The sequence below is a fragment of the Mauremys reevesii genome, linkage group 7, assembly GCF_016161935.1.
Source record: "Mauremys reevesii isolate NIE-2019 linkage group 7, ASM1616193v1, whole genome shotgun sequence".
In the NCBI taxonomy this organism is placed as follows: Eukaryota; Metazoa; Chordata; order Testudines; family Geoemydidae; genus Mauremys; species Mauremys reevesii.
The window spans coordinates 50,828,261-50,849,338 of NC_052629.1; the positions used below are offsets into that span (position 1 = coordinate 50,828,261).

The 21,078-nt window shown below is 40.4% G+C and overlaps 1 protein-coding gene across 11 annotated transcripts in view; it reads right to left on the reverse strand.

Moving 5' to 3' along the window:
• GRID1 (glutamate ionotropic receptor delta type subunit 1) overlaps positions 1–21,078 on the reverse strand; it is an 845,372-nt gene that overhangs the window by 101,551 nt on the left and 722,743 nt on the right. The gene's annotated exons all lie outside the window — the stretch shown is intronic.

Below are 21,078 nucleotides of genomic sequence, written 5' to 3' on the forward strand. Positions count from 1 at the left end.
TATAGAAGTCAGTGGCAAAATTCCCATTGATTTCGATTGGACCATGATTTCACCCATGGTATGGTCTTCTGAAGTTCATCCATTACCAATACATTCTCTTCTTGATCCCAATTAATGGGACATAAGCGCCTAAGGAAAAAAAAAAAGAACCCTTCAGTCCCTTTCTCTAACGTTGCAAGCAGTGGAAGACAGACCCATATCTGCACAAAGTTGGAAATCTTGTGTTAAAGTTACAAATGCATTCTTCAATTTTAAGGATTTTTTTCCCATTGTTGGCATTCCCCTTTCAAGTCTTGCTGCCTATGGGACTGAACACAGCTACATTTAGGTTTTGGGGGCTCTTTTCAACATAGAAAATAATACAAAGGAAGTCAGGATCATTCTTGAATGGGTAATTAGTTCTCCAAGAAACAAAATAAACAGACAATATTATTAAAAACACATGAATGTTCATCTGCATAATGATATGCATGTAATGGTTTTAATTTACAAGGAAAACAATTTAAAAACAGTTTTCAAAAATATATTTTCTCCCTTTGGTTTTGTTGTATACATATAGTGAGTTTTGCAAGCCAATTACCATCAGCCTACACACAAAACTAATTAGCACTTAATGTACAAATTTGCTATATCTACAGTTAGTGTTATAATTTCATGATTCCAGCACTATTAAAGCATTTGCAGTGTCCATAACAACATACTTTGGCTGCCTCTATTACTCTTCCTAAAGGCTTGCTGGCAACCTTGAGTGATGTGAATTTTGATTATATTTTTTTCTTATTTTTCTTTTCAAAGTCTTTATCTTTCTTCTACTGTGTTTTTTCCAAGGCATATTTAATTGCCTTTTTTAGCCTTTTAAAAAATGCCAGCAGTCCTGAACTTATGAGCAAAATTTAGCAGGAGGTAGAGTCACAGGAGTAATGTAAACTGTACTCATATAGTTCTGTTAGTTAAAGTGTTTTAGATACTGATGCATTAAGTAAAGGGAGGGGCAGAAGACAGGTTGGGACTCAGGAACCAGGTAAGAAGGGCAGTTGAAAACAGACATCCAAGAAGCAGGGGAACTACACAAAGTTGCTGTAGATATAGAGCTGTATTTTGGTGGATAAAACACATTGTGAGTTGTTAGCCAATACATATTTGTTATGTGCATGGCATATCAATAGGCTCTAAATCAAATCAATATGTATAACATGCATGTAATTAATATTGTACACATTAAATCATATATGAATGCCGGGTAGTTATGTTAAATTGTGTCACTGTGAGTTATATTATGCCTTTCCCAGAATGCACTAAACTCTTGCTCACTAGTGCTAATGTACATCCCATGACACTTTGCACAGTTGAATTTCATCCTTGGACAGACACATACAAAACCTGTCAGAAGCAAGATGCACGAATGGTGTGTCCTGCTATAGTTAGGGAGTGCATTCATGGCCCACTGTTACCTGGTATATGGTATCAAAGACAAAGGTAAGGAAGGTACACTACTTATTTTTCTGTACCACTGAGACAGGTGGGTGAAATATATATTGTGCTCTAACTTATAAACAACATATTTTCAAAGCACACCTTCTATATATGGTGAACACTGCAAGCCTGCTTCTCAAAAAGAGTAGTATGTATGCCTCCTTTTTGTATTGTACTGCTTCATCTTTGACTAATAAACTAATTTTGGCTATTTGGTCTCAAATATTTTTTATATAGAACTGTAAGTGTAGTCTAATAATTAGCTATTCTTAGTTCTTAAAATGTATTTGTAATGTCTTGGCGACATCCCCTGCAGAATCCTGACCATGGCTTTGAAACTCAGTCTCAGGTTTAGGTTAACTAAACTTAAGTTAACACTGCTTTCCAAGAAGCTTTATGAGGACGACACATCAGCATGTTGGGACAGGACTCTGAGAAGTTAGTAAGTGTTATATGAATACCCCAGAGGGCAGACATGATCATTAAAGCTCATTCATGGATTTCAATATCATGCCTTGGTGCTTTCATTTAAGGCCCTCCCAATAAACTAGCATAACAACCATATCCTTCGACCTGCTGAGGACCAATTGCAGGACACAATATGTGACAAAGGCCCAAAATGCATGACAATCAATCAACTAATAAATAAATAAATTCAGGCAGGAAATGAAGTGCCACAGGATTCATTCCTTTAGTGTAAATAACTCCCTCTGCAGCTGCAGTTTCATGATTTCCCATTTCTGAAGTAAACAATTTTCAGCAATAAAAGTGAGGACACACCAAAGCTGTTTGGAACAGTGGGACTAAAATGAGTAATGCCCCTTCAAACAAGGGAGTACTTGAGAGATATGGACACAGCAATAGTGTGCAGATTTATTGCAAATTATCTGAGGAGAAAAGGAACATCATACATTCATTAAATCCTTTTTGAATAACTCTCACCTGACATTCTTCAGTTGCTATGGTGATTATTATCTAGCTGTTTGTACATTTAAAGAACAATCCAGTATTCCTTCTTATGAGAAACAGACTTGCCAATTCAAGAATATCCGTGATCTCCTTTTAGTGAAATACAGTAACATAGGTTGGTTGGTTTGTTTCAGTGTTTCAGAGAATTGCTCCATCTTGGGAGATTTTCAGGTAAACTCAGACTGTCCCCACCTATTCAGTCTTAAGGGGACAGCTGTGATAAAATATGGTATTTCCTTGATGAGCAAGGACGGAAACTCAGACAGCAGTGTAAAACACACAGACAGATACAGATAGATTCAGGCACAGGGTGCTGGAACAATTTTTATAGTAGGGAGCTGATGATGGAAATCATGTATTCAGTGTTCATTATTACTACTTCAAGCCCGGGGGTGCAGCAGTACTCCTAGCTCCCCTAGTCCCAGCACCACTGTTCAGGCATTAAAAAGTTAGTGAGCTGAGATAGTGGCCAGAGAGGAAGCAAAGATCCCAGTACTTTTTCACCAAAGCAGTTGCTAGATCATAACCCTGTGGACTGTGAACTGCTTTGTCAGCCTGGTGCCCGCTTCCAAAATCCAGAGCCTTGCACCTGCCACTGCAAATAAAGATAAGACTACTTCTAAGTCAGGTACCAAAAAGCACCATTCAAGGCATCGCCAACCAGACACAACACCTTCCCTCTACATATGGACTGTTCACACAAATGCACAGTAGCAAATCCTGAAAACACAGTCCTTGCCTTTTGTGGCTAGTAAAAAGAGCACAGAAAAAGCATCTGGAACTGATACAAGCTGATGTTAAAACCTCCTTTGGGGAAATCAATCACCATCCATCCTAAAGCACACCATATTACAGTCAGTATTTGAATCAGCACCACTCAGTTCTATGGACCTCCCCAGCTATCACCCAGTATCTAACCTCCAAATCCTGAATAAGCTAAGTGAGAACCTCAGTAAGGGTAGACTCCAAGATAACTTAAATTGGATACTGCCAATATCCCTAGCCTTCTCAATACAGATCTAGGGTAGGATGTGGAACAGAGAACCACAGCACTTCCAGAATCAAACATACACCACAAATCTTTGACCTAAACTCCTCTCTCTCTCTCACTTCCCTATGATACTGTTCCTAAGGGGTAATGTCTAATATACTACTGAGAAGACTTAGAGAATCAGTCAATATGCACATTCTTTTAAAAGTTATGCACTCAGTAGAAACTAATCCATACAGTTGTTCAGAAACTGGACTTTCCATCCCAGGGGAAATTCCAACAATTTGAAATTAGTTTTTGCTCCAAATCGGAATGAAAAGTTTAAATTTTTAATTTTTTCTCAGAAGTTCTGAAAATTGCAGTCCAGAAACATCAAAAACTTCTTTTTAATAATGTTGGGTCATGTCATTTTCATAATATAAAAACATTTTAATGTCAACATTATAAAATATTAAATACATATAATATCAAACAGTATTCATATAGATATTACCTTATTAAAATTATTGTAATCATATGAAAGTTCAAAGACAACATTTCAACATTATCAAAATGAAATGAAAAAGGCTGAATTGATTCATTTAGACACCTTTTCAGTCAAAAAAATGGTCAAAATTGACATGTCCCCGGAAAACATTTTTATTTGGACAAAACTGCATTTTTTGATGGAAAACTTTTATATCATATTATTTTTTGGCTAGCTCTCCTAATCAAACATCATTAAATGAGAGGGAAATCCCAAAAACATGATATAGAAGTGAGTTCTGAAGACACAATAAGAAGAACAGTGTTCCCAGTGCCACACACTACCTGATTAAAAACTTGTTTGTTTTGCATGTGGCCATGAAGGTAGTTTTTCTTTGTCATCCCTATCTTCTTCCTAGGCTATCCAGAAGTACAATTCTCCCTCCAACTGGCATACAAGAAGTGACTCAGACACATGATAAATGCAGACACCAGTTAAGTTTTTCCTTGTAAAAAATAACCAAGAGGCTCTCTTAGGTTAGCAAAGCTGATTTTACAAGTTTTCAGAGGACCTGAAAAAGTCTCCTTGGGGATGTCAGTTATTCAGCAAAGCAGCTAGTTAGCAATTTAATTGCGATTTAAAATAAAAAGGGGGGTGAAGGAAAGAAGCCAATAAAAAGCCCCTTTGGCACCCAACATCCCCAGTAGTGAGCTGTAAAGAAATTATAGATTATGGTCAAAATCAGTCCCCGGGAAACTTTGGCTTTGAAAGACTCACAGATGCTGTGTAAAACCTTTATTTAAAGGAAGCTCAGGGGAGTCTCCCCAGAAACCTTATTCTTTTTAATGGTGCATTTCAGAATTAAAATCTGCACAGCTGAGCAAGGAAAAAGGAGGGCAAACACCACTTGCCAAACAGAAACTAACTGTATTTTGATAAGAGACTTACACTAAGAAAGTGGAAAAGTACTGCTTGCCTAGTGCATGCAGAACGATATGTAGAATTGTCCAACATTGCTTGGAGGGAGAAACTGCACTCACTGGAAGAAATAAAGGAAACATGCATGATTTTGTTTGGAAAATTTTTCTAGACTTCTTTTTTCCTTATACATGTAAAATGGGTGAGGGAACACAAAGAAGGCAGCACTGGTTCCACAGTAATATATCTTACCTCTGCCAATTCCCATGAATAAGAGTGGCACTGTCATGGCTGGATGGTTCTTAGGTATGACATTGTCTCTTCTTGAAGCTAAAGGGAATTTGCAGCATTTGCAGTACTTTTTAGCCTTTCAGCATCATCTTATGCTTCTTTCCTGCCAGAAGGTTAAGTGGTGAAGGTACACCAAGGCTTCCTTGTATGCTCCAACCCTTTGCTTGCAGACCTGAGAGATAACTCATGAGGGGAATGAACTAAAGGAAACTCACACTCCTTAGTTCAGTTGCTTATCTTCTCCTCCTCCCACCACCCCATTATTTGTTTGAGCCAGGCATAGTGCAGGCACCAATGATTGAAAGCCATTGTCATCTGCTGGCTGGCTGCTGTGAATGAATTATTGGTTACTAGTATGATAGGGAGATCTAGGTTCAAGTCCCTGCTCTGAATCAGGTGAAGCTGAATCTGGATCTCCCACATCCCAAACGAGTGCCCTAACAATCAGGGTATAATCTCTCTCTGGCCCTCTGAAAATTAATTTATATAGTGGTACAGCCCCAAGAGGAAAGACAGAACGAGTGAAAGTAAGATAGACTCTAAACCCAGTGGCTAGAGTGCTGACCTGGGTCGTTGGAGACATCCCTGCTTCACACCAGCCAGAGGGAGGATTTCAAACTAGGTCTCCCCATATCTTGCATGAGTGCCCTAACCATCACACTGTTGGCTGTACTGTGGTAGATCTCTCACTTTTTCACGAAAACATTCAAAAGGTTTAGTTTGCATTCTGACCTGGGACAAAAACAAACGTGGCATTCCAAGAAATGGCCCTTATTAGTGTAACTCTTCTGCCCATTGGAATTGGCAGCAACAAGGGCTGGGTTCAATATCTAGGACAGTGGTCCCCAACCTTTTTGTGGCCAGTAGCACATGCATGTTTTCAGAAGAGTGTGGCGGGCACCAACAATTTTTCAAGGCTTATTTTGTATTTGTACATTAAATAATACAAAAAAAACATATTTAATATTACATAATATATGAATCCAGACAGAAGAGAGAAGCTGGCGAGAAGCTGTGAGGACAGAGAACACCGGTGCCCGCAGCCCCAGAGTACTCTGTCCCCAGCAGGCGCATGGCCCCAGATTCTCTCCCCTGCTGGGCACTAGGTGGGTCCTGCGCCTGCCGGGGACCGAGAACACCGGCACCTGCAGCCCTGGAGTTCTCTGTCCCCAGCAGGTGCGGGGCCACAGCTTCTCTCCGGCTTAAGCTGTGGTCCTGTGCCTGCCAGGGACCAAGAACACCAGCGCCAACAGCCTGCAGCTCCGGAGTTCTCGGTCCCTGGCAGGGGCGGGGTCACGGCTTCTCTCCGACTTCGAAGCCAGAGAGAAGCCACGGCCCCGCCCCTGACGAGGACAGAGAACACCGGCACCCACAGCCTGCAGCCCCGGAGAAGCTAGAGAGAAGCCACAGCCTCACACCTGCCAGGGACAGAGAACATTGGGGCCTGCAGCCTGCAGCCCCAGAGTTCTCTGTCCCTGGCAGGCGTGGGGCCGCGGCTTCTCTCCCCTGCTGGGCACTAGGCAGGCGCACATAAATGCCCCGGCAGGCACCATGGCGCCCACGGGCACCTCATTGGGGACCACTGATCTAGGAGTTCCTTTTCAACAATACAACACAAAACAGGCTCAAGTCCCCACCCAGTAACCTAGGACAATTACATACCACCCCTTGGGCGCCTCTAAGAGGCAATACTTCCCCTCTCGCAAGCACAGAGTCTCAGTGTAGAAAAGAAACTTTTAATAAAAGGAGGGAAGTAACCTGGCATTAATTTGGGAAAACACCACAAACAGGGTTCAAAAACATAAACCATGAGCTAAATATCCACCCCCGCATACGTTGGGCAGTGTCTTCTTCAGTCAGGTTCTTAAATCCAGCAACCAAAAGTCCCTTTTCTGTGCCCATCCCCACTCACAGTTATTGTTCTTGGTCAGTGCAGACCCAGAGTCCAGAGGTGCATCTGCAGAGTTCACCTCCTGCCCAAGGTGCGAGGGAGGGAGGGAGAAGGCCGCACTTTACTCATGCCACTGTCCAGGCATTTGATCACCACTCCTCTTCACCAAATGCCTGGCTGCCCTGCTGGCCAATCACCGCACCTCTATACCAGTCACCTTGCCAGCCAATCTCCATGCCTCTCTGCTGGCTGCCCTACCAGATGCTCACCAATCTGCCAATGTATCTTCAGGTCCCACCACTTAAAACAGCTCTCAGTGATTTCAGCTGTTAGTGGGGGAGACTCACTGCTGGTACACAGTCTCTTGCATCAGAGACACTGTCTCAAAGCAAATCTAATGCTTAGATCTAAGTATTAGTGATTTCATCTCTGTGCTGTGTAACAAGACTCTCAATTGAGTCTAAATTAGCTCTGTTGTTACACAGCAGAGAGAGAAAGAGTCAAATGGTGTCTGGGGCCCTTAGGCAGGGTCCTCACCACCAGGTACAAGTACTGTCCCCACCCACTCTCAACTCACTGGGTTTTGGTACCCATGTCCCCTACCTAGTGAGTGCCATTTAGTTGAGGGTGAGAACCTCAATCAGGATATGCCAATTATAGTTCTGCTGCCCTTGATTCACACAACAAGGAGAATAACCCTTTATATGCCTTCCCCAATAACAAAGAAACTGGGGATCCCACATCAGCCACAAGTGATCATTTGGGCAAACATCCCATTGTGCTGAGCACCTAGGCAGGGTGGGTATGCCCATGCAAACAAGATCAACTCCTGAAGTCCTCTTCCACAGCTTATCACCAGATGTCAGGGGAGAGCTCATTCAGACTCTGCTTACATCACAGACAGCTCTTCCAACACTAAAATATTGTATTCACCCTGCTGAGTGACAACATTCAGCATCTAAGCTCAAAACTGAATGAGTTAAAATTATTTCTGTTAAAAATATAGCCCTTTTTATGTTCAGTCAGGGCTGTCATATAAAATGGAATATGCTCATCTCTGCTCTAGGGAACATACTGCTCTTGTGATATACATAAAGAATCACTTGCAATTAGCATTGGCAAGATATTGTTAATTTTTAATTTCATTGCATCCTTTAAACCTCACAGTTACTCTGGAGCCAGTTCTGTCTTAAAGCAAGCTCACAAATGAGAAAAAGAAATTACTTCTTCAGACTTTCATATACTTTTCTGAGCTTGTCTTCATGGTTATTTAACATGGGGTTTTTCACTGGTGCCAAATCACTGAGGGGGGGGCGGGGGAGAGGGCGTATTAGACAGTTCAGGAAGCAGGAGTTTGCTGTTAGCCTGCATAATTCTGCTGTCATGTGATTTATATACATCAGGCTTAGTAAACTTAGCTTTCAATCTGTACCGCACTGTCACTGTTATTAAAGCTGTGAAACCACACGTGTACAATTATTTTGAAGAGAGAAAGTGCATATATTCCCCCACAAAAATACTTTGCTACTTACAGTTTAGTATGGTTAAGATTTCAATTATCATCAAAACACTCCTCACCACACCAAAGCTAATGTCTTCTCTAACACACTCAATTTCATTTCTATAGTACTGTGGCCCTGAGTGTATTAATCAAAAACTGATAACACTGCAACCCACAAACTTAACTCTGACCTTCCAATTATCACATTTATTGTAAAATGTGATAATTGTTATATCAAATTACAATCATATGATACCCCTGATAAGAAAAGAATTACAATGTGACTATATATTAATTCCGTATGAAAACATAAACCAACCTATAACATATATTTATTTTATAACCTGAAAATCAGATCAACTATACCACTAAACAAAACCATCCACAAAATATGTTTTATTTGTACATTCATAATATGGTATCAAACAAAATGACAGACAAACAGTTTGGAATTAAGGTAAGGCATTGTAGAATCACTTTTTAAAAAAGTTTTACTATACAGTGTTTGTCTGCAATATTCTAAAGATTAATTATGGAGTAAAATTTAAAATCTGTAGAACTTTCATTTTAATTTAGAGGAACCTAAAGAAATATCAGAAAAGAGGTCTATGGTTCACAAAAGGGAGTATTTTTAAAAGGTATCCTCTACTAAAGTTGCAAATACTGTCTAGAAAATTCAATTCCCTTCATGTAGGGAAAGATAAAGGACACGTCTCTCTTCTTTCTTTTATTTAAATTGTGTCTATTTTAAGGAAGACTGGTTGATAAATTTTCCATTGACACCAGTTAGATAGAAAACTTGGTTTTGACTTTTGTTTTGTTTTCTGGAAAGCATTTGCTGTTCATTAAAAGGAAGGAAGGAAGGAAGAGAAAACTGACCTCCTCCCTCCAAATTCAGCAGTTTTTTGGCCAAAAATTTTCAGTCTTTGTTTTTTTGACAAAAGTCAAAACTTTTCTCTTTTTTTCCCTGACCAGCTCTAGCTTTAAGGGTTTGCTGTATTAGAATCAATTCTAGGGATATGGATTAATGTGAGAAGAACAGGTTAGATAGTTAAAAGCAGTCACAGAGCTGCTATACACATGCTAAAATAGCTCAGGACTTTAGCAGTCTCTGCAACTGTTGCACCCTTTGCAGGAAGAGTGGTCAGTGAATCCAGATACCCACAGATTCACAGACCTTGTCCCCATCTGTTCCCAAACCCTTCCATGGAGCTGGAATCTATGGCATGCAGCAGCTGCATCCAGCTGGCTGGGGTCCTAACAAAACGTTCCATTCCTGTGCTGAACCAATTGTGCCACAGAGAAGATCTTTTCACAGCCATGGAGGTGGTGTCATGATTTGTCCCTTATGGAATAAGATACTTGGGCAAGAAAATAGATCAAACAGTATCAATGAGTTCAGGAAATGCCTAGATTTGTTTCTAGAGAAGGAAAAAATAGAGAGGGAAGGTGAAATAGTTAAAAATAAATCAGGGTAAAACAGGCACATTAGGTTAGATGGCTTTAATACACCTCAAAAATTTATTTTGTTCAACTTTTCCATTTTTGATGTAAGACCATAGTCAAACCTGATGCATGTGGATACAATTCACTTTTGCACCAGCTCTTACCATTTTTACTGCTTGTTGAAAATATTCTAAGTTCTGGATGAGAAACGTGGTTGCACAGCTCTAATTGCTGGTGAACCTGCCTTGTTTCTCCTGGAATCCATACTCTTTCTCTTGTTAGTTTCACCACTACTTTTTTGTGCTCATATAGCACTGGCATAAATATCTTATACATTTCGAACTGCTGTCACTGCTATATGTCTTTCCAATAAAGTACCTTTTGGACAGCTTTCCCAAACTGCAGTGGTTTTTCCTTAATGCAGTAATTTTTTCCATCTGTATCTCACATAACTTTTTCTCCCTCCCACCCACCAAGGTCTTGCTGCACAGTAGGGTTGCCAGTTTTGGTTGGATGTATTCCTGGAGATGTCATCACATGACATAATCTTTAATTAAAGATTAATCTTTAATTCCTGGAGATTCCAGGCCAATCCTGGAGGGTTGACAACCCTACTGCACACCCTGACTTTCTTCTAAGGTTTGACTGGCTTTGGCAAATATACTACTAGAGGACTTTAATCCACTAGGGATGTGGCCCTGAAAGCTATCCAAAGCAAGCAGAACTCTGTACTCATTGACTACAATAGGGCTCCAGACTGGCACCGGGGTAGAACAGCTTGCAGGATAGGTACCTATTTTTGTAATTAAAGGATCAGCTAAATACAATCACAGCTCCAAACTTCCAACAGGAACACAGAACAATCACATAAAAAGCAGGGGAGGAACCAGAAACGACAATGCATGAGTCCTAGGGTTACATTCAGGGAGACATCACAAGGATAGGAATAAGTTGGATAACAGGACATATATGTCCCCTACAGAGGCAGCAAGTATAGTTTTGTAGGCTTTGTGACAATTTGGCTACTGCTGACGGTAGTAGCACCAAATTATTCTAACTCATTACATTTAAAATAAATAAGTAAAGTAAATTTTATCAGCATCCAGAAACTAATGCGGGGGGGAGTGGGGCTAAGGGGATTTGGTTTGGTTTGTTACATTGAAAAGCATCAAGTGTGCCAACCAGCCCCATTTTTATATAACCCTAAACCCTTAATTAACAAAGCCTGATATTAAGTTGTACTCAATTACATGTGTAATTTGCCACTGTGCTCCCAAAGCTAGTCCATACACTTGTGTGGCACCTTTTCAAACTCTCTTTTGGGCACACTATGACTATCATACAATGTGCTTGTAGTATAATTAAATTTGGCATAATTACTTTACAGAGTGATCAGTGACAGTCTATTGTTCAGGAAGAATTAATCCTCTGAGCCTTCCAACATCATTTTAGTTCCTGGTTCTAAATGAGATTTCAAAAAATGTAATTTATAATAACCCAAATCCCTAATGCACACTTTAATATAGCTTTCCTTTGTTACAGCAGTTCATTGGTAAAATGCTTCTGAATTAGAATCCTCCTGGGGTAATGAGTTACCTATGCTGCATTGGGCCACCTGAATTGAAGCAGAAACTTGTTAATAATTCTTAATAGCATCAATTTTTGATGCCCCAAAAATCTTTATTGATACTGAGACACAAAACTCATTCTTTTATTTAAGCATCTACCTTAATTGTTAAATATGTCTGCTTTTAGAGAGCAAGGCAACAGATCCTTTAAGCTAAAACCACATTAAACGCCCCACACATTTGCAAAATAGGTATTATGATTAGAGCTGAGGAAAATGTCAACAACTGTTTCTGTCCTGAAATGAAAAAAAGAGTTGAAATATCTTTTTCTGCAGAATGAAAATTCTAAAAAAAATTGATTCAGAAATGTCAATACACTTTGATTAGATTTCTTCAAAGAAAACTAAACATTTGGAATAGGGCCAAAATAGAAATGTTTCATTTTGATTTGTTGAACATTTGAGCATTAACATGCATTTTTCTCTTGTCCAATGGGAAGTTTTAGCTCCAGTTCCCATTCTCTTCTATGGGTCAGGCTCCTTGGCCAGATTACATTTCCCATAATGCACCTAGATTCATATAATTCACATGCTGTGCCACACAGATAAATGCATTATAGGAGCTGAAGTCCTCCAGGGAACCAGGACTACAGGTGAGAATGGGAGCTGGAACTACAATTCTCATAATGCAATGTGCCATAGGGAAATGCAGGATTTATATATATTCAAATGAAACATTTCGTGTCAGTTCAAAACCCAAAATATTCTGATTTGGGTAGAACTCCCCTGACATGATATGCTTCATTTCAAATACTTTTTTTTTCTGAAAAATAAAATCCCATAAAAATTTTGATTTTGTGGAAACTGCATTTTCCATTAGAAAATCAGTCTGATAGAAAATTGCGAACCAGTTCTAATTATGATATCTGATTTCTGTTGTGTTTTGTTTTTAAATAAAGAGCATACAAAATAAGATAGCTTTTGTCTAGTCAATGTTATAATATTTCCTCTGAATTATATTAGCTCAATCCCATTTAAAGTCAATGGGATTGCATTTTATGGGCTACTATATTTCAGACACTTAGATACCAAGGTAATATTTAGTTACCAAGATGATCAGCACCTTATAAATATCTAACATGTTAGAAGTGAAAATCACACTAGAACACATTCTGAAAGCCTGATAAAATTTGTATGCATTTGCACCATTGCCACCTGGCAATTTGTTCAAACATTATCAGTTTATTTTACTGGCTAAAATAATGTAGCAAAATTGGACAGAAGTCTATGATTCCGGTGCCAAGTATTGGAAGTTCTATTTCCCATGCCGCTTGCATGAGGTCAGTTACTAGGTAGCGTATGCCCCAATTATATTTTGACGATAGCAGTGTTGCCAGCTCTTGCAATTTTATCATGAATCCCCAAAATCTGGTGTTTTTATTTAAGCTCCAGTGCTGAAGTCATGTGGTTATGGGAGAATCTCAGGGAACCAGGAGTTTATATTTTAAGTCTAGACCTCCTGGTTATAGAAAACAGGGCTGAAAATATTAATCCTAAATACTCCAAAACCATAAGGCAAATAAAAAGGACCCAACATTATTTTTAAAATCTCATGATTCTTAACTGACTCTCATGATTTTGAGGGCCAAATACTTTATCTCCCTTCCCAATTTTTGTCCAGAGTTTATTATAAAGAGAAGAGCTTTGCTTGAACATGTCTTAAATAACATCCAATGTTCTTGATGGAAAAAGGAAATTCCCTTTAGGTGGTACTGGAAGCACTCAGAGTCTGTGATTAAAGTCCAACCACGTGACTTCTTAAAACAAAAGTACACAAAGGCACAAAGAAAAAAAAAGCAAAAGATAGGAAAATGCAACTCCTATCTCTGATGTTTGCACAGTGCATTCCTTAGAAGACCACAAACACAGCACACACAGACCATTTCAGGACTTCAGCTTTACTCCTCTGGCTCTGGAAAATTTGGCTAGGTTGCATTTCTTTTACTCTGGCCAGTCTGTGAGAGACAAAGATAAAAAAAAAATACAAACCCACCCACACCCACACAAAAACAAAAAACTGAGATCAGACTGTTTTGGAATTCATTATAGGATGGCAACCTGGATACATCAAAATACTGCAAGGTCCTGGCTAGCTCATCTGGACTCTATTAGACAAATAAAAAGAGAGATAGGAAAGCAGAATAAATAAGCTTGACATAGAAATTGATACAGTAGTAGGGGAAGCAGGAAACTGAGATTCACGCCTCAGGAGGTACTCAGGGCACAGCCATGGAGACTGGAAAGTCATCTAGTTAGAAAAAGAAGACTCAGTGATCAATCCTAGTGTGTGGTACTGGTGACTCAGAGAAGCCCCTTGGCTTGATTTCTGCAAAATGTGGGCTCCCAAATAAAGTAAACATCATGACAACACTGATGCAGATCAAGGAAATATAAGGATAATTTCCTCCATTACTGAAATCCAGGTTTGGAAGGTAGCTGCTATTTAACAGCACACAGCAACACTATACCATAATTTAGGACTGGTAGTGCAGATGACTATGTCCTATTTAAACTGAAGGAAGACTGTTATGTAGGCAGGAATTTAACCACAGGACAAAAGACTATTAACACTTCTCTTACTGATGGGCAGTAATATAAACCCTAAAATAGATTGGAGGAGAGAGAGAGAGAGAGAGAGAATGTATGTATGCATGAATGTGAGAGAGACACAGAAGGGTCCACAGAAGGGGGAGAATTGTTTGAGGCAGCAAGAATAATGCTGGGGGAAGAGACGAGAGTATTGCTTAGGTACTGGGGTCCTGTTCAACACCTCAGTAAGCCTGGATGACCAGGTAGTATCCGTATATAAAAATGCCTTTCTTTCACCTCCCTCTTCCCAGGAAATTTCATCCCTTCTTCCCAGATAAAGACCTGGCCACAGTGATCCATGCATTTGTCACCTCCCGGCTAGGTTACAGAATGCAGCTGCCTGCTTTCTCCATAGCTTAGGCCACCACGAGCACATCAGACTTGTGCACCAATCCCTCTACTGGCTTCCAGAGCATGGCTATGCTGCATTTTGAAACCGAGGCCTAGAGGAGCCTGGTTCTACAGACTTGGGCTCATGCTACTTCACTAAAAGCAGCTGTGTAGACATTTGAGCTTAGGCTGGAGCTTGGGTTCTGAAATTTATTCCCCACCCCAGGCTTCTGAGCCTGAGCATCTACACATCTGTTTTTAGAGCAAGCCTATGTCTGTAGACCCAGGATCTGAGGCTCGCTGTAGTGGGTTTTGAAGTGCAGTGTACACATACAAGCAAGTCTGCTTCTGAAGCCGGTTTAAGGCCTTGGTCCTTTTTTCATAAGACCATAAGAATGGCTGTACTGGGTCAGACCAAAAGGTCCATCCAGCCCAGTATCCGGTCTACCGACAGTGGCCAATGCCAGGTGCCCCAGAGGCAGTGAACCTAACAGGTAATGATCAAGTGATCTCTCTCCTGCCGTCCATCACCACCCTCTGACAAACAGAGGATAGGGACACCATTCCTTACCCATCCTGGCTAATAGCCATTAATGGACTTAACCTCCATGAATTTATCCAGTTCTCTTTTAAACCCTGTTATAGTCCTAGCCTTCACAACCTCCTCAGGTAAGGAGTTCCACTCGTTGACTGGGCACTGTGTGAAGAAGAACTTCCTTTTATTTGTTTTAAACCTGCTATCCACTAATTTCATTTGGTGGCCCCTAGTTCTGATATTATGGGAACAAGTAAATAACTTTTCCTTATTCACTTTCTCCACATCACTCATGATTTTATATACCTCTATCATATCCCCCTTAGTCTCCTCTTTTCCAAGCTGAAAAGTCCTAGCCTCTTTAATCTCTCCTCATATGGGACCCGTTCCAACCCCCTAATCATTTCAGTTGCCCTTCTCTGAACCTTTTCTAATGCTAGTATATCTTTTTTGAGATGAGGAGACCACATCTGTATGCAGTATTCAAGATGTGGGCATACCATAGATTTATATAAGGGCAATAAGATATTCTCCATCTTATTCTCTATCCCGTTTTTAATGATTCCTAACATCCTGTTTGCTTTTTTGATTGCTGCTGCACACTGCATGGACGTCTTCAGAGAACTATCCATGATGACTGCAAGATCTTTTTCCTGATTAGTTGTAGCTAAATTAGCCCCCATCATATTGTATGTATAGTTGGGGTTATTTTTCCCAATGTGCATTACTTTACATTTATCTACATGAAATTTAATTTGCCATTTTATTGCCCAATCACTTAATCTTCTGAGATCTTTTGACGTTCTTCACAGTCTGCTTTAGTCTTAACTATCTTGAGCAGTTTAGTATTGTCTGCAAACTTTGCCACCTAACTTTTTACCCCTTTCTTCAGATCATTTATGAATAAGTTGAATAGGATTGGTCCTAGGACTGACCCATGGGGAACACCATTAGTTACACCTCTCCAGTCTGAAAATTTACTATTTATTCCTACCCTTGGTTCCCTGTCTTTTAACCAGTTCTCAATCCATGAAAGGATGTTCCCTCTTATCCCATGGCAACTTAACTTATGTAAGAGCCTTTGGTGAGGGATCTTGTCAAAGGCTTTCTGGAAATCTAAGTACACTATGTCCACTGGATCTCCCTTGTCCACATGTTTGTTGACTCCTTCAAAGAACTCTAATAGATTAGTAAGACATGATTTCCCTTTACAGAAACCATGTTGACTTTGCCCAACAATTTATGTTCTTCTATGTGTCTGACAATTTTATTCTTTGTGATTGTTTCAACTAATTTTCAAAGTAATTAATGCATCAAACCCTAGCTACACTGGGGAGTGATTTTTGATCTATGAACCACAGCAACAGCTGCGCTCCTCTAGGACAATACATATCATGCAACCCAGGACAATGCATCTGTGGGCTTGGGGATAAAGCATTCTTGGACAAGAGGATCCAGCTATGGAACAATCCTCCAGAAGAGATCAGGTGAATCCAGAGTCTGTCTTTACAAAATGAAGCAAAATCCTCCTCTTTGAAAAAGCCTTTCAAAAATCTCCTGGCGGTGGCAGCAGCAACAACCAAAAAAGAGAAAATTAATAAACTAAAACAAACCCTAGCAGAACCCCTAGCGGAACTGTTACCTTGAAAGAGGGAAAATGCCAGAGACGTAATGAAGCCCACTAGGGACTTTGCTATTGCTGATGATTTTACATGAAAGGCACTCCGATATTATGGTGATGGGCAGTAATATAAACCCTAAAATAGATTAAAGGTAATAATTGGAGATATACCAATCTCCTGGAACTGGAAGACACCTTGAAAGGTCATTGAGTCCAGCCCCCTGCCTTCACTAGCAGGACCAATTTTTGCCCCAGATCCCTAAGTGGCCCCCTCAAGGATTGAACTCACAACCCTGGGTTTAGCAGGCCAATGCTCAAACCACTGAGTTATCCTTCTCCCCACCCTGAGTGAGAGAGAGAGAGAGAGAGAGAACATTTGTATGCATGAATGTGTGAGAGACACAGCAAGGCCATGGGATTGGGAGGGCAAAGCAATGTGTGTGTATTGGAGGGGCAGGGGGGAAGAAGGATGAGAAGCAGAGAGATATGGGAGGGGGGTGAGAGCATGAAGGAGAGTGAAGACCATGGTGGGAGAAGAGGTGGTCAATACAGAGATGCAGGCATCCAGATCCTACTTTGCTTGCTTGCATCCACTGGAAGCGTCAGCAACTGAGACTGACAGGCTGATGGTGATGTCTATTTACCAAATAAAAAACTATATGGGGGAAAAGAACATTTATTTACCTTTTCCAAGCTGTCCCCAAATCTCTCAGCAAAGTATTACCGATGGCACATCTGGTAAATTGTCTAATAAAGATCCTCTCATCCTCCAGTTCACATAATGTAACTAATCTGAAATTATTTTGTAAGAACTTAGTCTGTATCTTTAACACAAACATTTCTCCTTATCTACTGAAGCTCAGCTTCTAATGTTAAAATATCATAAATTAATGTCTTCAAGCATGCTTATGATTTATAATATACAATCTGAGCTTATTATTACTGCATAGATATACAAGCAAAAGAGAAGCAGATGCATTATGCTTACGATACTTCGGTTAATTTTACATCTTTCCGTGTCTTTCTTAGAACTTGCAGTATGTAGATAGTTTTGAATATGTATAACATGCTTATTAACTGTAACATTAGCACTGACATTTTAATTTAATCAGAGTTTTGGCAGACAAGTGAAGTGATTCTCTCCTGTTCATACATAAACAGTATTATCTTTTCATTTCAAAAGGTGCCAATACGTGATCAAGGAAGCTTGGGAATTAATTACAGCACTGTATAGGAAAACTCTTACAAAACCTTCCTCAAAGATCTTTTTTTGAGACTGGATTTAGACATTGTGTGCCACTTTTTGCCCTTGGATGCATGTGTGGCACTCCCATGGAAGTCAACTGGGGATCACATGCGTATCAACAGGCAGAATTTAGGCCCAAGCTCAGCAAAGTACTTACACACATGCCTAACTTTAAGCAGGTGAATAGTTTCATAACCTTGCTGCATCAAGATCTTAGCCCTTAAAGATTAAACAATACATAAATATGGAAAGCTTGCTAGGTAATTCTACCAGTAACTAGTGAAATGTAAACAAGAACAAAAATCTTTAGACAGAAGTCAGATTACTCCTTAAGAGTAAAAAATCCTTTGAAAAATATACTATGGGTCTGGTTCTCCATGGCCTTCTACCTTCTTTGCTTCAGTCTTCACGACTGAGGATGTTAGGGAGATTCCCAAAAGTGAGCTGGCTTTTGTAGGTGACAAATCTGAGGAACTGTCACAGATTTAAAGTGTGACTAGAGAAGGTTTTGGAATTAATTGATAAACTCAACATTAACAAGTCACCAGGACCAGATGACATTCACCCAAGAGTTCTGAAAGAACTCAAATGTGAAGTTGCAGAACTATTAACTAAGATTTGTAACCTGTTCTTTAAATCGGCTTTGGTACCCAATGACTGGAAGTTAGCTAATGTAATGCCAATATTTAAAAAGGGCTCTAGAGGTGATCCTAGCAATTACAGACCAAAGCAGACTGTGAAGAACTTCAAAAAGATCTCACAAAACTAAGTGATTGGGCAACAAAATGGCAAATGAAATTTAATGTGGATAAACATAAAGTAATGCACATGGGAAAAAATAACCCCAACTATACATACAATATGATGGGGGCTAAGTTAGCTACATTGAGTCAGGAAAAAGATCTTGGAGTCATCGTGGATAGTTCTCTGAAGATGTCCACGCAGTGTGCAGAGGCAGTCAAAAAAGCAAACAGGATGTTAGGAATAATTAAAAAGGGGATAGAGAATCAGACTGAGAATATATTATTGCCCTTATATAAATGCATGGTACGCCCACATCTCAAATACTGTGTACAGATGTGGTCTCCTCACCTCAAAAAAGATATACTGGCACTAGAAAAGGTTCAGAAAAGGGGTTTGGAGAGGGTCCCATATGAGGAAAGATTAAAGAGGCTAGGACTTTTCAGCTTGGAAAAGAGGAGACTAAGGGGGGATTTGATAGAGGTATATAAAATCATGAGTGATGTGGAGAAAGTGGATAAGGAAAAGTTCTTTACTTATTCCCATAATACAAGAACTAGGGGCCATCAAATGAAATTAATAGGCAGCAGGTTTAAAAACAAATAAAAGGAAGTTCTTCACGCAGCGCACAGTCAACTTGTGGAACTCCTTACCTGAAGAGGTTGTGAAGGCTAGGACTATAACAGCGTTTAAAAGAGAACTGGATAAACTCATGGAGGTTAAGTCCATAAATGGCTATTAGCCAGGATGGGTAAGGAATGGTGTCCCTAGCCTCTGTTTGTCAGAGGACGGAGATGGATGGCAGGAGAAAGATCACTTGATCATTGCCTATTAGGTTCATTCCCTCTGGGGCACCTGGCATTGGCCAGTGTCGGTAGACAGATACTGGGCTAGATGGACCCTTGGTCTGACCCGGTATGGACGTTCTTATGTTCTTGTGCAATTATTTATGCTTGTGCATAATGGACATAAAATGCTACCGAATCAAAATTCTCCTCTCCACTCAGCCCTCTGAATCCACTCAGTACTCACTTTGTCAAGTGTAAATGATGAGACAATGCGAAAGGCATTAGAGAATTAGGCCAAAAATGTATCTTATCAGCCATGTAGACTTTAGGGCCATTTTGATATTGATTTTATCTGCTGTTGACACTTTGCTATGCCAGTATTCATTAGTATTCATTCACACACCAAGACTCTTCAGAACCAGTTCCAGATACCATCTTAGATGGTACTTGTCTGGATCTTGTTGACCAATGTTGCTACCTTGGCTCTACTGTTACCAGTAATGTAGATCTTGATGCTGAGCTCAATAGTAGAATCAGAAAAGCAGCCAGGAAATTTGGTCTTTTGGAAGACAGAGCCTGGAACAATATCAAATTGTCAACTAAAGTGTAAATCCATATTTATGAGACGTGTTTTGTGCACTCTTCTATATGGCTCAGAAACATGGATGACTAATTTCAAGCATACCGCAGAACTAAACAACTTTCATATCAGATGCTTGTGTAAAATTCTGCAGATAACATGGCAAGACAGGGTGACAAATGTGAAGTGTTACATCGTGCTGGTTTGTCATTCATGGGAATATTGATTAGTAAGAAAAGACTCAGGTGGCTTCAGGGATGGCTCTGTGTATTTTGCCACCCCAAGCACAGCAGGCTGCTTTCGATAGCATTTCTGCTGGTAACATGGATTCGGCAGCATGGCTGAGGGAGGTCCGCCAGTCCCGCGCCTTCGGCATACCTGCCGCAGAATTGCCGCCAAAACCGCGGGACCAGTGGATCTCCCGCAGGCATGCCACCTAAGCCAGCCTGACTGCCGCCCTCACGGCGACCAACAGGCCGCTCCCCACAGCTTGCCACCCCAGACACGCGCTTGGTGTGCTGGTGCCTGGAGCCGCCACTGGGTGGCTTGGACATATCAAGCGAATGCCGGATTACAGGATCCCAAAGAGTGTACTATACTCTGAAGCTCGTGAATGGTCTAGAAAAAGAGGCAGACTGCTGCACAGATTTTGGGATGCTTGTAAGGATGACGTAATATCCTTTGGAATCTCTGTGCATGATTGGAAAAGGAGAGCAGAATGCCACTCTGGTTGGCAGAGTCAGCTTGTAGCTGGAGTGAGGCATTGCAAAGCAGACTGGATGAAACCTTGTGATGACCAGCATCAGAGAAGGAAAGAATCTGCTGCTCGGGTTCAGAGCAGTGCGCGGGTGTGCCATACCTGTGGACAAGACTGTCACTCGCACATGGGACTCAGCAACTATCAAAGAACTCATCTGTGCATATGCCATGCTCTGTAATGAGCGACGGTGCCATTGGTATTCATTAAACTCTAATCATGCAGTCCTCATTCAGGTCAGTAGTCTCAGATATATTAAGTCACCAGAGCTACTCAGTTAAGCCAGGGCTGGAATGTTAGCACAAATTAAGTCCTTCA